The 13779-nt window shown below is 48.1% G+C and overlaps 1 protein-coding gene across 5 annotated transcripts in view; it reads right to left on the bottom strand.

Moving 5' to 3' along the window:
• The window catches only part of ULK4 (unc-51 like kinase 4), a 2246396-nt gene extending 2235510 nt beyond the window's left edge, over window positions 1-10886 (bottom strand). The window contains exon 1 of one of the 5 annotated variants that reach the window (XM_078663530.1): window positions 10776-10886. The gene's annotated coding sequence lies outside the window, so the exon portion shown is untranslated. Of the gene's footprint in view, window positions 1-6598; window positions 6752-10775 lie in introns of those variants that run through there. The other 4 variants (XM_078663529.1, XM_078663527.1, XM_078663528.1 and 1 more) reach the window with 4 other exon arrangements.
• Window positions 10887-13779: the final 2893 nt, after the last annotated feature.

Consider the following 13779-nt stretch of genomic DNA (forward strand, 5'->3'; position numbering starts at 1 on the left):
AGACTTCACCGGCAAAGCAGAGATCCTATCCCGGTGACCGCCGAGTGCAAATGATGTATTTACTGTGTTCCCTTGCCTTCTAGATATACGCGCATACGCCTTGAGTGATTATTAAAGAGTCCCAAACCTTATTTTGTGCTCAGAGAAGCCGTATACCTGGTCATTGAAAACAGCATAAACTGTAAGAGTTATCTTTCCCATTTGAAACGTATTGCAGATGTAATGATTCTAAAGTATTTAATTGGTGGCAGCGATACCAGAAGAAACATGTGGTTGTTTATTTAAATGAACCAATATTTATTCTGATATTTATTCTGATATTTATTGTGATACTCATTCCTGAAGTTATTCTATTTATTAATACTATTTATTACCAGAACTGTATGACCAAAAGAAATGTATATGTGCTTTCCCAGTCAACCCTATTTACAACAAAGAACTTTTATATAAAGGAATCGTATTTTTCTACAGCAGTGGTGTGGTGTCCTTCTTTTTGGTGTGGATGTACAAGGAGTTATTATTGGGTCAGAGCCGGCTTAACACTACAGCCTTCACTTGCCTTGTCACTTGAGCCAAGCTACCCCCTTTGTGCTGGGCTTGCCCATCGCAGGTCCAACATAAAATTGGTGCTCAGCGGGTGGGATTGCGAGCCGTGCTTGTTTTGAACCCCATAATAATTCAGTGTGCACCACAGGTACACACCCGGGGTTTTCTCCTAGCGGCCCTCCAATTCAACGTTTTGTTTTTTCCAAATTCTTTCCTGGAGGTGGGTGGAAGTGACCCTCAAAGTTCTTATCCTGGTCACCTACTTCGGGGTGGTTGTCCACACTTTTCACTGACAAGATGGAATGCCAAATGTCAGAGCTGGAGACCTATACTGTGGCACAGCTCAAGGATTTCTGTCAGGAGAGGGGAGTGTTTGTCAGGCGAGGGGCCAAAAGAGAGGAGCTCCGTACTAGTCTGCGAGCATGGGTGGAAGCACACACGGAGGGAACGGTGGAGGAGGAGGAATCGAACAGAGGTACTGTCATTGATAGGACTGCGGAATGTCCCCCGGGGGTGGGTGAGATGTCAATCAGCCCCAAGGCAAACTCACGGGAGGGCAGCAGTGTGTCATCGAGAGGGTTATCAGAAACCGAGTTAGCTGACAGGAGAGAGGAAAGACTGTTAAGGTGGGAAATAGCAAAAATGGAGTTGGAAGAAAGGAGGGAGGGGAGGAGGTTGGAACATGAGTCCAAGCTGGAGATGGAAAGGAAAAGTATGGAACACGAGTTCAAGCTACGAGAACTCGAATTCCAGGCCCCTAACATCACTCCGAAGGGTGTCGAGTCAAAGGAATTTGCCAGGGAGCCCAGGCCCCATTTACCCAAAGACGCAGTCGCCAGTTATACCGCTGGAGACGACATAGCCAAGTGGCTGGCAGCCTATGAGGTCTCCTTAAGAGCCCATGGGATCCATGAGAAGCATTGGGGTGGTGGATTATACCGGTACATGCCTCCGACAGGTAGGGATGCCCTATTGGCCCTAGACCGGGAGGAACAGGTTAATTACCCCGCCATGAAGGTGGCGCTCATCAGGAAGTTTGGGTTGACCCCCGAGAAATACCGGCAAAGGTTTAGGGGCAGCCACAAGCTGAGCTCACAGAATTGGGTTGACTTCCTGGATTTTGCCAAGAAAGCCCTGGATGGGTGGGTCCAAGGTAATGAGGTGGAGGACTATCGAGGGTTGTACGACCTGATACTCAAGGAACATCTACTCGAGAAATGTGTTCCCGAGCTGAGGCAACACCTGGTAGACAGCAAACTTACTTGCCCCCGTAAGCTTGCTGAGGAGGCGGACATTTGGGCAAGTACCCGAGTGTCCACGAAGGGGACGGGAGGAGATTCTCAGAAGTCCGGACAGGGCGCTCCCCAGAAGACAGAGGGGGGAGATACCAAGAAGCAGGAGTTCTCCAAAGGCCCCCAAAATACCTTTAAGGGGAAAAGTTTCTTCTCCACTTCTAAGGCTAACCCGCAGAAGAGCCCTAATCCTCGCCAGAGTCAGCAGCCAAGGGTTATCCATTGCTATGAGTGCGGTGGTATTGGACATTATAAGGGAGACGTGAAATGCCCAAAGAGACCACCCCCTCCCACTGGAGGAAAGGCCCCGGGAGTCGCTAGTGTAGCGCTCAGGGAGGAGATGCCCTTATTTAAGGGGGGGGAGTGGGCGGGTGTCACCTTAGTGTCCCTGGGTGATCGGGAGATGGTTCCAAAGATCCAGGTGCCCTCAAATACTACCAAGTATGGGCAATGGGTCACCATCAATGGCCATAGAGGGGAAGCTCTGAGAGATACAGGAGCCAGTATGACTATGGTAAGGAGTCATCTGGTGTCCTCAGAGCAGGTGATTCCAGGCGTATTTCATCCAGCCGCGATGGCGGACGGCAGAATGGGCCACTATCCTGTGGCCGAGGTTCCCTTTGAGTGGGGAGGGGTTGCAGGTTCACTTTGAGTTGCCGTAAGCCCCGCTGTGCCAGTCGATTGTCTGCTGGGCAATGATATGGAGCACAATGCTTGGAAGGAGGTGGAATACCGGACTCATACTGAGATGCTGGGTACACCTGATTGGGCCTGTGTGAGTACCAGGTCTGCGGCTGCTCGGGAGGAAAAGTCGCGTGGGTTGGAGCCTGGAACAATGGCCCACCCAGCTGCTAATGAGGGAACATTTCGAGGACAGGAGGAGCCTGCCTCGATGTCCATGCCCCGTGAGACGGATAGGCCACCTGTGGAGGTGGACCCGGAGTCCGCGGAAGAGGACATGGTTCCGTTGGAGGACTTGCCTATCCCCGCTGAGTGGCGAGTGAAAGGAGGACCATCCAGGGAGGAACTGAGCAAGGGACAAAGGGAATGTCCCACCCTCGAGGGTCTGAGGCAACAGGCTGAGGCCCAGGCAGCAGGTAACGAGTCTGGGAACCATCGTGTTTACTGGGAGGATGGTCTCTTCTACAGTGAACCCAGGGCGCCAGTGCACGGATTGTCACGGGCCCTGGTAGTCCCACAGTGTTACCGAGCCTTCCTATTAGAGTTGGCTCATGAGATTCCCTTGGCAGGACACTTGGGTCAGGACAAGACCTTTGCCCGGCTTGTCCCCCACTTTCATTGGCTTCGAATGAGGGTGGCGTCCGACACATACTGTCGGTCGTGCGTGTCATGCCAAGCCAGTGGGAAAACAGGGACGAAGCTGAAGGCTCCCCTGGAACCACTTCCCGTCGTTGGCACCCTCTTTGAAAGGGTGGGCATCGACATTGCTGGGCCCCTAGATCCACCTACATCATCCGGTCACAGGTTTATCCTGGTCCTGGTGGATCACGCCACAAGGTATCCAGAGGCAATTCCTCTGAGAACCATTACTGCACCAGTAGTGGCCAAGGCCCTGATGGGGATCTTTACCCGAGTGGGATTCCCCAAGGAAGTTGTGTCTGACAGGGGGACCAACTTCCTGTCAGCATATATGCGGGCCATGTGGAAGGAGTGTGGAGTGACTTACAGGTTCACCACTCCTTATCACCCACACACCAATGGTCTTGTGGAAAGGTTCAACCAAACCTTGAAGGGTATGATCAGAAGTCTACCCGAAAGCCTGCGGAGGAAATGGGACGTCCTCCTACCCTGTTTGCTCTTTTCCTACAGGGAAGTGCCGCAAAAGGGAGTGGGCTTCAGCCCCTTCGAGCTTTTGTACGGGCACCCTGTACGTGGACCTCTCAGCCTGGTGAGGGACTCCTGGGAAAAGTCTCCCCGGAAAGTTCCCCAGGATGTGGTGAGCTACATGCTGGCCTTCCGAAGCCAAATGGCTAAGTTGTGGAAGCAAGCTTCTGACAACTTGGAAGCCAGTCAGGCAGTCATGAAAGCGTGGTATGACCACAACGCTCACCCAGTGGAGTTGGAGCCTGGCCAGAAGGTGTGGGTGATGGAGACTGGAGAGCTGAGTGCCCTCCAGGACCGTTGGACAGGCCCCTATGAGGTATTGGAGAAGAAGGGCAAGTCTACCTATCTGGTGGACGTAAAGACCCCTCTGCATCCGCATTGGGTGTTACATGCCAATCGCCTCAAGCCCCACTACGAGAGGCCCGAAGTCATGTTGGTTATGGTGACTGACGGATCGGAGGAAGAGGACACGGAGCCTCTCCCCGACCTTTTTGCGTCTCAAGAAAAGGATGGGTCAGTGGAGGGAGTGAAACTCTCGCCAACCCTGACTCCTGAGCAGCAGGAGGAATGTCGCCAGGTCTTGGGGTCATTCGCTCCTCTGTTCTCCCTTGTCCCGGGTAAGACCCACCTGTGTACACATAACGTGGACACAGGGGACAGCCCACCTGTGAAGTCAAAGTCTTACCGGCTGTCTGACAAGGTGAAGGCCAGTATCCAAAGCGAAGTAGCTAAGATGCTGGAGCTAGGAGTCATCGAACCTTCAAGTAGCCCTTGGTCTAGCCCGGTGGTGTTAGTTCCTAAAGCTGCCCCACCTGGCACCACACCAGAATTGAGATTCTGTGTGGACTACCGAGGACTAAATTCGGTAACCAAAACGGATGCTCATCCGATCCCTCGGGCGGATGAATTGATTGAGCGGTTGGGAGCTGCCCAATATCTCAGTACCATTGACCTCACTGCAGGGTACTGGCAGATTCCCATGTCTAATGGAGCCAAGGAAAGGTCAGCCTTCTCCACACCTGATGGACACTACCAGTTTTGCGTCATGCCCTTTGGGCTCAAGAACGCTCCTGCCACTTTTCAGCGGCTGGTGAACACGATCCTCACCGGGATGGAGTCATTCTCTGCTGCTTACTTGGATGACATAGCTGTCTTCAGTAGCAGCTGGGAGGATCACTTGCAGCACTTGCAAGCCGTTCTCCAGGCCCTGGAACGGTCTGGTTTGACGATCAAGGCCAGCAAATGTCAGATTGGACAGGGGTCGGTAGTGTACTTAGGACACTTGGTGGGCCGGGGAACGGTGCAGCCCCTTCAGGCGAAGATTGAGGCAATCATGGCCTGGAAACCCCCCAAGACCCAGACTGAGGTCTGAGCCTTCCTGGGCCTCACAGGTTACTACAGACGATTCGTGAAGGGGTATGGCACTATCGTGGCACCCCTTACAGAACTCACGGCCAAAAAGCAACCCAGGAGAGTCATTTGGACGGAGGCTTGCCAGCGAGCCTTCGACACTCTGAAACAAGCATTGTGTAAAGCTCCAGTCCTGAAGGCTCCAGATTTTTCAAAAGAGTTCATTGTCCAGACAGATGCATCCGAAATTGGCATTGGGGCGGTGCTATCGCAACTCAATGAAGAGGGTCTGGATCAACCCGTGGTCTTTCTGTCACGGAGACTGCTTCCCCGGGAACAGAGGTGGAGTACCATCGAGCGGGAAGCCTTTGCGGTGGTCTGGGCACTGAAGAAGCTGCGACCATATTTGTTTGGTTCACACTTCCTTGTTCAGACAGACCACCGACCCCTTCGTTGGCTCATGCAAATGAAGGGGGAAAATCCCAAACTGTTGAGGTGGTCTATCTCCCTACAGGGAATGGACGTTCGGGTGGAACACCAGCCCGGAGTTGACTACGCCAATGCAGACGGTCTCTCCAGGTATTTCCGCCTTAGTGTTGAGGACTCCCAAGGGGTTGGGTAGCTCTCCCCACTTTCAGCTGGGGGGGGACGCGTGTTAGACCCGTCTGCTTCTGAGAGTCCCCTCACCACTATGATTTCTTTTGTTCCCCTGTACCTCCCAAAATTTTTTGCTTTTTATTTTTGTCTACCAGGTCTTTTTATGTGTTGTCTCATGGGGTTAGATGTTCCTTGACGCCCAGTTGCTCACAAGGTTTGTGGCACCTATTTACAAGGCGCCTGGCCCAAACCTGTGGCATTACAAACTGGGGTTGTCAACCTGTATAAATGAACCTAAAATGGTGGACACCCTTTTTCCTCATGTGAAGTGACTCCCATTGGAGCCTTCATGAACCCTGGCCTTTTGAGGTTTTGGCGCCCTTTGTTTGGCGCGCATTTCTGACAGGAATTCCTTTATTTTCCTCAGGTACACAAAATGGCTGCTCTAGAACCCCAGTACGGTGGCTGTGAGTGTCCTAAATACCCCTCAAGAGTGCCTTGTCATTGTCACAGCCAGAGAAGGTTCTAGAACCTTCTGGCTCGGGCCAGTACCCCAGGGCACTGGCTATATAAGGCCCAGTCCCTGGCGGCCATTTTAGATTAGAAGATGATGATGAAGTTCAGACTAGAGAAGGAGATTAAGAGATTCCAGACTTGACACCAGATTGACACCTGCCCTGTTGACCCCTGAGGTGGCTGGTAGCGCAGGCAGTAGAGCAGCAAAGGGTTGCTGGCGTTGTGTCTGACTGGCGTTCCAGTCAGCTACGTGAGAAGTGATCTAGCGCCTACAGCGCCTGCCCAGCAAGTACCTCATTGTCCCCAAAGACTGTGGCCAGATTCGTGTGCCTCCCCGCCTCCCCTGGTGGTGAACTGTGATCGATTTATCGAGTCGCGAGGCGAGAGCAAGTTCGCCGCGATCGTCAGCTGTGCCCCCTTCGCGACAGGTGCCTCTAGAGGGGAGCTCGGACGTCTCCGAGCCCCACCAGCGTAGAGCGCTTCCTGCGCAGATTGAAGGTGAGGTGGTGCGCCGGGGCGGGGAAAGGCCGGCCTTCGTTGGGCGGGACTAGCGTCTCTGTCACTCCCCAGTGACCCGGGAGCTGTAGCTGTGGGCGGGAACCACCCTGTATGCGGAAGTCGGAGGGAGGTCCGTGGAGCCCCTGAGAGCCCCGTCGCTAACGCGAGGAGTGCTGTGCCCAACTGAATCGTATCTTGATTGCAGCCGATGTGAGGTGGGCCCGTTTCCTCATAGTGAATGCAGCGTTGTGAAGGAACTGTGAACCGGCATTTACCTGACTGTGCGCGAAGGTTGTGTGACCTCTCCGGCAGCCCGTTCGTCAGTCTAATGACTTTGAACTGGTGCCGCCTGTGCTCAAGTGGTGCTAAAGCCCGTAGGCGCGCATAGACTTCACTGGCAAAGCAGAGATCCTATCCCGGTGACCGCCGAGTGCAAATGATGTATTTAATGTGTTCCCTTGCCTTCTAGATATACGCGCATACGCCTTGAGTGATTATTAAAGAGTCCCAAACCTTATTTTGTGCTCAGAGAAGCCGTATACCTGGTCATTGAAAACAGCATAAACTGTAAGAGTTATCTTTCCCATTTGAAACGTATTGCAGATGTAATGATTCTAAAGTATTTAATTGGTGGCAGCGATACCAGAAGAAACATGTGGTTGTTTATTTAAATGAACCAATATTTATTCTGATATTTATTCTGATATTTATTGTGATACTCATTCCTGAAGTTATTCTATTTATTAATACTATTTATTACCAGAACTGTATGACCAAAAGAAATGTATATGTGCTTTCCCAGTCAACCCTATTTACAACAAAGAACTTTTATATAAAGGAATCGTATTTTTCTACAGCAGTGGTGTGGTATCCTTCTTTTTGGTGTGGATGTACAAGGAGTTAATATTGGGTCAGAGCTGGCTTAACACTACAGCCTTCACTTGCCTTGTCACTTGAGCCAAGCTACCCCCTTTGTGCTGGGCTTGCCCATCGCAGGTCCAACACTGTGCATGTTAGTTATTACATTGAAAGCACTCTTTCTTTATTATTGCTTGTTCAGGAACTCGCTCGCGGCCACACTGGCTCACTCTTTTCGAGCTGCAGCTGCCTTCTGTTCCTCCCTCCTGCTTGTTGTTTATTTCCTTCTCGCTCTCTCATGTGGTTTATCTTCGGCTCCCATCCTGTCCCCTACCCCCAACCACCTCCCACCCATCGAGTATTTCAGACCTTTTTTTTTTAAAGATTATGCACAAGGGCTACTTTCATAAGGTTGATTTTAATTCTCTCCTGCCATTGTGCATAATATTAAAAACACATCCTGAAAGATACATTCCAGCCCCTCCCACTCCCCAATGCTGTATTACTCTGCAGCAGCTTCAGAAGGCCGGCGCTTTTAGTGCATGCACTAAAACTTACAAGGGCGCCGCGCTTCACTTTTCAGCACGGTGACCGCTTTCATCAAATACGGCGGCCCCCACCTGCCCTCCCTTCTCAGAGTGGCTCGCATACTCCCTCCATCTTCCTCTACCATGTTTCCTTGCCCTCTCCCTTCCTCCTCCCACTGTCTCCTTGCCACCACCCATCCCTATTGCCAAGCCCCCTTCCACAATAACAAAAAACAGTGCTATGATGCTTGCTATCGAGCTTTTTTACTTCTTTTGGTCATTAACAACCGCTCAGAGGAAACCCGCCTCAATGCTTGTCTGTAAAATCTCTATATATGCGTGAAAATCCTCTCCTTATCGGTTCGTCTCTGCCCCTCCCTCTGTGTCACTCCCTCCCTCCTTCCTTATTCCCCCCTTCCCTGCTGTCCTTTCCCTCACACATTTCTCTTCCATCTAGCTATCTGCTCTCACTTCCTTTGGGTCTCTCTCTTTCCCTCACACTCCCTCCTAACTTTCATGTGCGCTTCCTCTTCCATCCCGTCTGCCCACCTCTCTTGGGCTCATAGTGTGATCCTGGGTAACGTTTTGCTGATGGTGTTTCGTAATGCTATGCTACTATTCGTTATAATGCTATGCTACACAATGCCGTATAACTAGATGCCAACTTGTACTGTTCAGATCTGCTATGCTATGCTGCTTTGTTCCTATATATTACATTGAGGAATTAGAGACAAGGTAATTTGGAGTCCTATAGGATGGGCGTCACCAGTGCTGGATTTGGAAATATTTTTCTCAGGGAACCCATAAATTGGGGGTCAAGGTGTTTCAGGAAGGAGTTCCGAGAATGAGTCATGTAAAGCAGTCTGACTGACAACTTATACATATTTTTTGTAAATCTCTGCCACAAAGAAATTGGCAACAAAGGGAAACGTGCCAGTAAACCTGCTCTGGTTTAATTGGTTGCATAGGCCACTCGTGCAGTGCTGACACTCTCCTGCATCCTCATCTCTTTCGTTTATGCTTTGCACCCAATCATGCAGTGCTAGAATCACTCTTTCACAGTGCTGGGTGTCTCTCTCCTATATGGTTGTCTTTTTTTCATACAGTGCTTTCTTTCCCTCCCCCCACAGGACTTGGAACAGAGTAAAAATAAAGTCAGACTATAACTTGTAAATCTCGCTAACTATAAGAACAGGCCCTTCTCTAGGAAGCACTGGGCATATTACTTCCCCTCCTACTCGCTCTTTGCTCAAGCCCTCTCTCTCTTCTTGTATCTCTTCACCCAGCCTATATTTCTCTCTCATAAATACACCCCACATAAAACCAATCAATACCACATAAACATACACCACACTAAATAATTTCAATCAGCATTACACTTCATGCCACATAGTTCCACACAATTCAACTTAAAACGTTTCCATTCCACACCACATAATTCAAAAAGAAACCGCATTATACAAAACACAATTACATAACACTACCATGCATACAATCCACACCACAAAATTCAAAAGCATGCAACGTAATTAAACTCCACTACATAACATTCCACAACACAAAATACCATACTACATAATTTCTCTCCATAACACACAATCCCCTCCACATAATTACAATACACTTAATACCACATAACTACAACATAAGTACAAATATTTACATTTACAACGCCAATAGCTCTATCTGTTGTTTACCAAATAATCACTCCACTGCAGACAAAAAAAAAATAAGTTAAAAAGTTTATCATTTACAATGTCAATAGCACTAACTTTCACAAATGCGATACCAAATGCATTGCAAATGCGTGTTAAACTTTGATTTCACATAGTCATACATAAAGTGTGAAGGAAACCACCCGCAGAATGTGGGTCCTGTAGCAACCCTGGGTCAAACACTGGATTACCCTCTGAATCCAAAATCACTGTCTAAGTGTATCAGCTTTTACCTTCTTAGCCACAGGAGGGTCAGCATAATAAGTGCCATTGCAATACACTTCATCCAAGTACATGGCATCTGCATCACATAAATCCCCTAATGATATCTAATTATGAAAATAAAGCATATATATCTGAATCCTGCCACAGGAACTTTAAGTCCATATCCTATTGCAGAATTGAACCACCACCAAGCTCATTATGTTAATATCCCAGTTAATTGCCAAGCACTGTCATGTGCATATTTTCATCAAGTTTTTGCCCCCGTTGGCGTGGTCAAACAACTAGATATTGCAGTTGCCACCAAATTGCCAATGCTACATTTGTAAATGGTGAAGGCACCACCTTCTTAATAGAATTTGACTCCATGTGGTCCACATTATCAATTCTATCATTATTATTCATAAATACATTTTTATCAGCAAGTAAGCAATCAAACTCGGTGCTGTTTTATCAATTTAACTTGCACTGAATACAAATATAATGTGATGCTTCCAACCAAAAACAAGAGAAACTGTTGTTATAAATGCAAAGTATTAAACATACATTATAATACACTTGTTTTGCAATAATACAAGACAAACTGAAAGAAAGAAAAAAACTCAACACATTTACTAATTTCCCCAAAACTTGGTCCCCCCCAGACATTCCCACATCTTATAACTGCTGAAACAGAACTGTGAATTCACTCTCTGCGCCCACAACACAGACTAGAGACGTGAGCAAAGGAGAAATGCTTTTTGAAAATACAAAGGCGACAGAGAGGCAGGAGGTGATTATTCACAGGGCCACTTGCACTGGGCTCTTACCCTGGAAGTCACCAACTCCACACCTGTAGCCACCAACGAACAGACATCAACAACATGCCCTGCAAAACACCCGCGTTACCTGCCGCTGCCAGTATCACCGGAAGCTACAGTGGACCACACCACCCACCTCAATGACAGCAGGGGACATGCTGTCGACAGAAGGGGAACCAAGCTAAACTAAATACACAATAGATCAGCCTAAATTCAGCAAAGATTTTTCTTTAGCGTGCTCGTTTATTTTTTGCCAAAAGAAGTACATTTGATATTCCTATAAAGTAATCAGAACCGCGTCCTGTTTCAAAACACCCCTACATGTTGAGCCATCCTTGTGTTGCTAAGTAACGAAGATACACGAGGTAGACTCCGGAAGCGAGCTGTAACTGAAGACACGCCCAGCATATACAAACGTAAAAGCACAGCGCGGAGCTTTTGAAACCCTTAACGTTGCGGCCATCTTGATTAAATGGGTAGTTTCTCAGTTTTCCGGTAACAGGAGAAAGTTTAGAGACAAAACACTCATTACATTTTAGTCCAGCTGAAAACCTGACCGTCCGCTCCTTCTTTCCCTTCCCGAGCAAGAGCAGGGCGTAGAGGAGAGAGAGGTACCACCGCGCAGATGCTAGTGTCTGCCCGGCCACCCAATTTATTTTATTTTATTTATGCATTTATATAGCGCGGACTTTACCCGAAGGCGTCAGAGCGCTTCACAATAGGAACACAAATGATACATGATGAGAACATGATGAGAACATTACACAGGAACCGATTACAAAAGTAGACGTTACGTTACATAAGGTAAAAGTGACAATTGTGAGCAAATAAAACACATGAGGTAGTAAAAATTGTGAGCAACCAAAAAATACATGAGGTAGTAAGGAGTGCACAAGAGGAAAAAGTGACAAGTGTGCAGGATATAAGAGAAAACAAGGTATAGTTTGAGGTATAATACTGCAATATGAGCGAGACACACAGGCACAAGAACCAGTTTCAAATACAGTTACTTGCTTTTGGTCTCCGACAAACGAACGTTCGTTAGCTGCCAAATAGATTTTAAGAACATAAAATCAGCTTAAGGAGGTAGAAGGGAAAAAAGTGCAGTCATTTAATATTCTTTCAGAACAACTGATCATAGCTGCCAAGGTTTCAGATTGCTATGTATGACATTTTCATAATTTCAGTGTAAGGATGAGTGACATTTCAACGACTATGAGTGACACTTTCTCACGAGTAAATCCAAACAATGAAGTGCTTGGAAGGAGATAATGTCATAAATTAAACCATTTTGAGCAATGATAAGCTCTTAAAACTATGTAAAACTTCTACAAAACCACTCAAATGGAAAGTTAAGACTAGGTTTATAACGAACACCAAGTTTCTAAATTTTGCACCAGCCTATCTTATACTCTATGCAATTCCAGTTTAAAACAATGTGCAACAGTGCTTTCTGTCGCTGGCTGGGGCCTCCTAGCACTATAATACAGTAAATGTCTAAAAGCTGATAGGTACATTACCACACAACTGCGAGTTCAGTGTGAGGCTGAATGCGGTCTTCACTTTTAAAGGGGGGCTTAGGGGGGGGGCAGCCGACCCCTGGGAGGTCCCCCTCCCCGGGCTGTGTGGGAGGGGTGGGTAGGGGCCATTTTAGAGCAGGCTTTGTTTGGGCGTTTTTTGGGCTTCTTTTTGGTAGCCTTCAGAGCCCAACCTATAAGTGGGTTGGGCTCTTTCCCCCGGCCACCATTTTAGGCTTAGGTGACCTGGTGGCCGGGTGGATATTTGCAGTTAGCTTTTTTCAGGTGGTTATTTGTATTCTTTGGTGGTGATTTCGCTTAAGAAAGTACTATGGCTGGTGAGGATTATCGAGTACTAGAAGCGATCCGTCTCCTTAGTGAGGCGGGCCGCTTGGACCTGGTGATTGGGGAGCGGGGTCAGGTCGGGCCTCCGCGTCCCCAACGTATGGCGTCGGCAGGCATAGCGGCTGTGGTGGCCGCGTGTTGCTCACCGAAGCGCCGTCGGCAGGAGGCGGTAAGTGATCGGGGCCGCTCTCGTACTAGGAGAGTGGCCCCGGGCGTGAAGGCTCAGCGTGGGAGTGCTGCAGGGCTCGCGGAGCCTGTGTGTTATGAGGCATTTTCTGCGGGCGGGTCGGCAGGTGTGGGGGACATGCAGGCGCCGTTTGAGATACCGGTGGCGGCGGTGCACGAGCGAGCCGCTTCGGCTCCAGTGCGACGTGGTCGTCGTACACTATCTCAGCGTGGGGGAAGACGGCGCTCTGTCTCGGCCTCCGCAGTGACGGTTAGTGACGTCACTGGAGGGGGAGGGGCGGAGGCCGTGTCTGAGTGCGTGACGGCGGTTTCTATGCCGGTTCATAGGGGGCATGTGGAGCCTGCGTCTGAGGTGTTAGTTTCTCTTCAGGATATTCCTAGTCAGGCTGTTTTACAGGCGCCTAGGGAGATAAGGGGAGAGTTGCTAGTGATCCAGCGGCCTATAGAAAATATATCATAAACAACGCTACCCAACTTCATAACCTATAAACAAAATTCTATACCAAAATTTGGACCCATTTATAAACCTGACATATTTTGGGCCTACTGAATCAGGTGGTCAGATTAAATCTATATACACATTATCTACAAACTATATACATATTTATACATCTGCGGAAAGAATTTTGTCATTAGAATAAAACTTGACCTTTTAAACGACCACCAATGGCGACATGATCTAGCTAATAGTAACCTATACTCCTGAATAACCAAGACCAGCTTGTTTGTCAAAAGTAAGATTTTATTTACTAAATTATGGTATATAAGTTGATAGTTTTATAAATGAATTTTATTAGCAATAAAACAAGCATGATTGTAAAGAAATGTGAGAAAATACAATTTAAGTAAGTGAATCAAATTTAAAGTAAATATATAAAGTTTAGCATTTCTAAAACCTAATTCCCTAACTAAGCTAAATAGATAGAATTTAAAGTAAAGTTCATTTGAGGATTCTTACGTGCTCC

Source organism: Lissotriton helveticus, chromosome 10 (assembly GCF_964261635.1).
Source record: "Lissotriton helveticus chromosome 10, aLisHel1.1, whole genome shotgun sequence".
Taxonomy (NCBI): domain Eukaryota; kingdom Metazoa; phylum Chordata; class Amphibia; order Caudata; family Salamandridae; genus Lissotriton; species Lissotriton helveticus.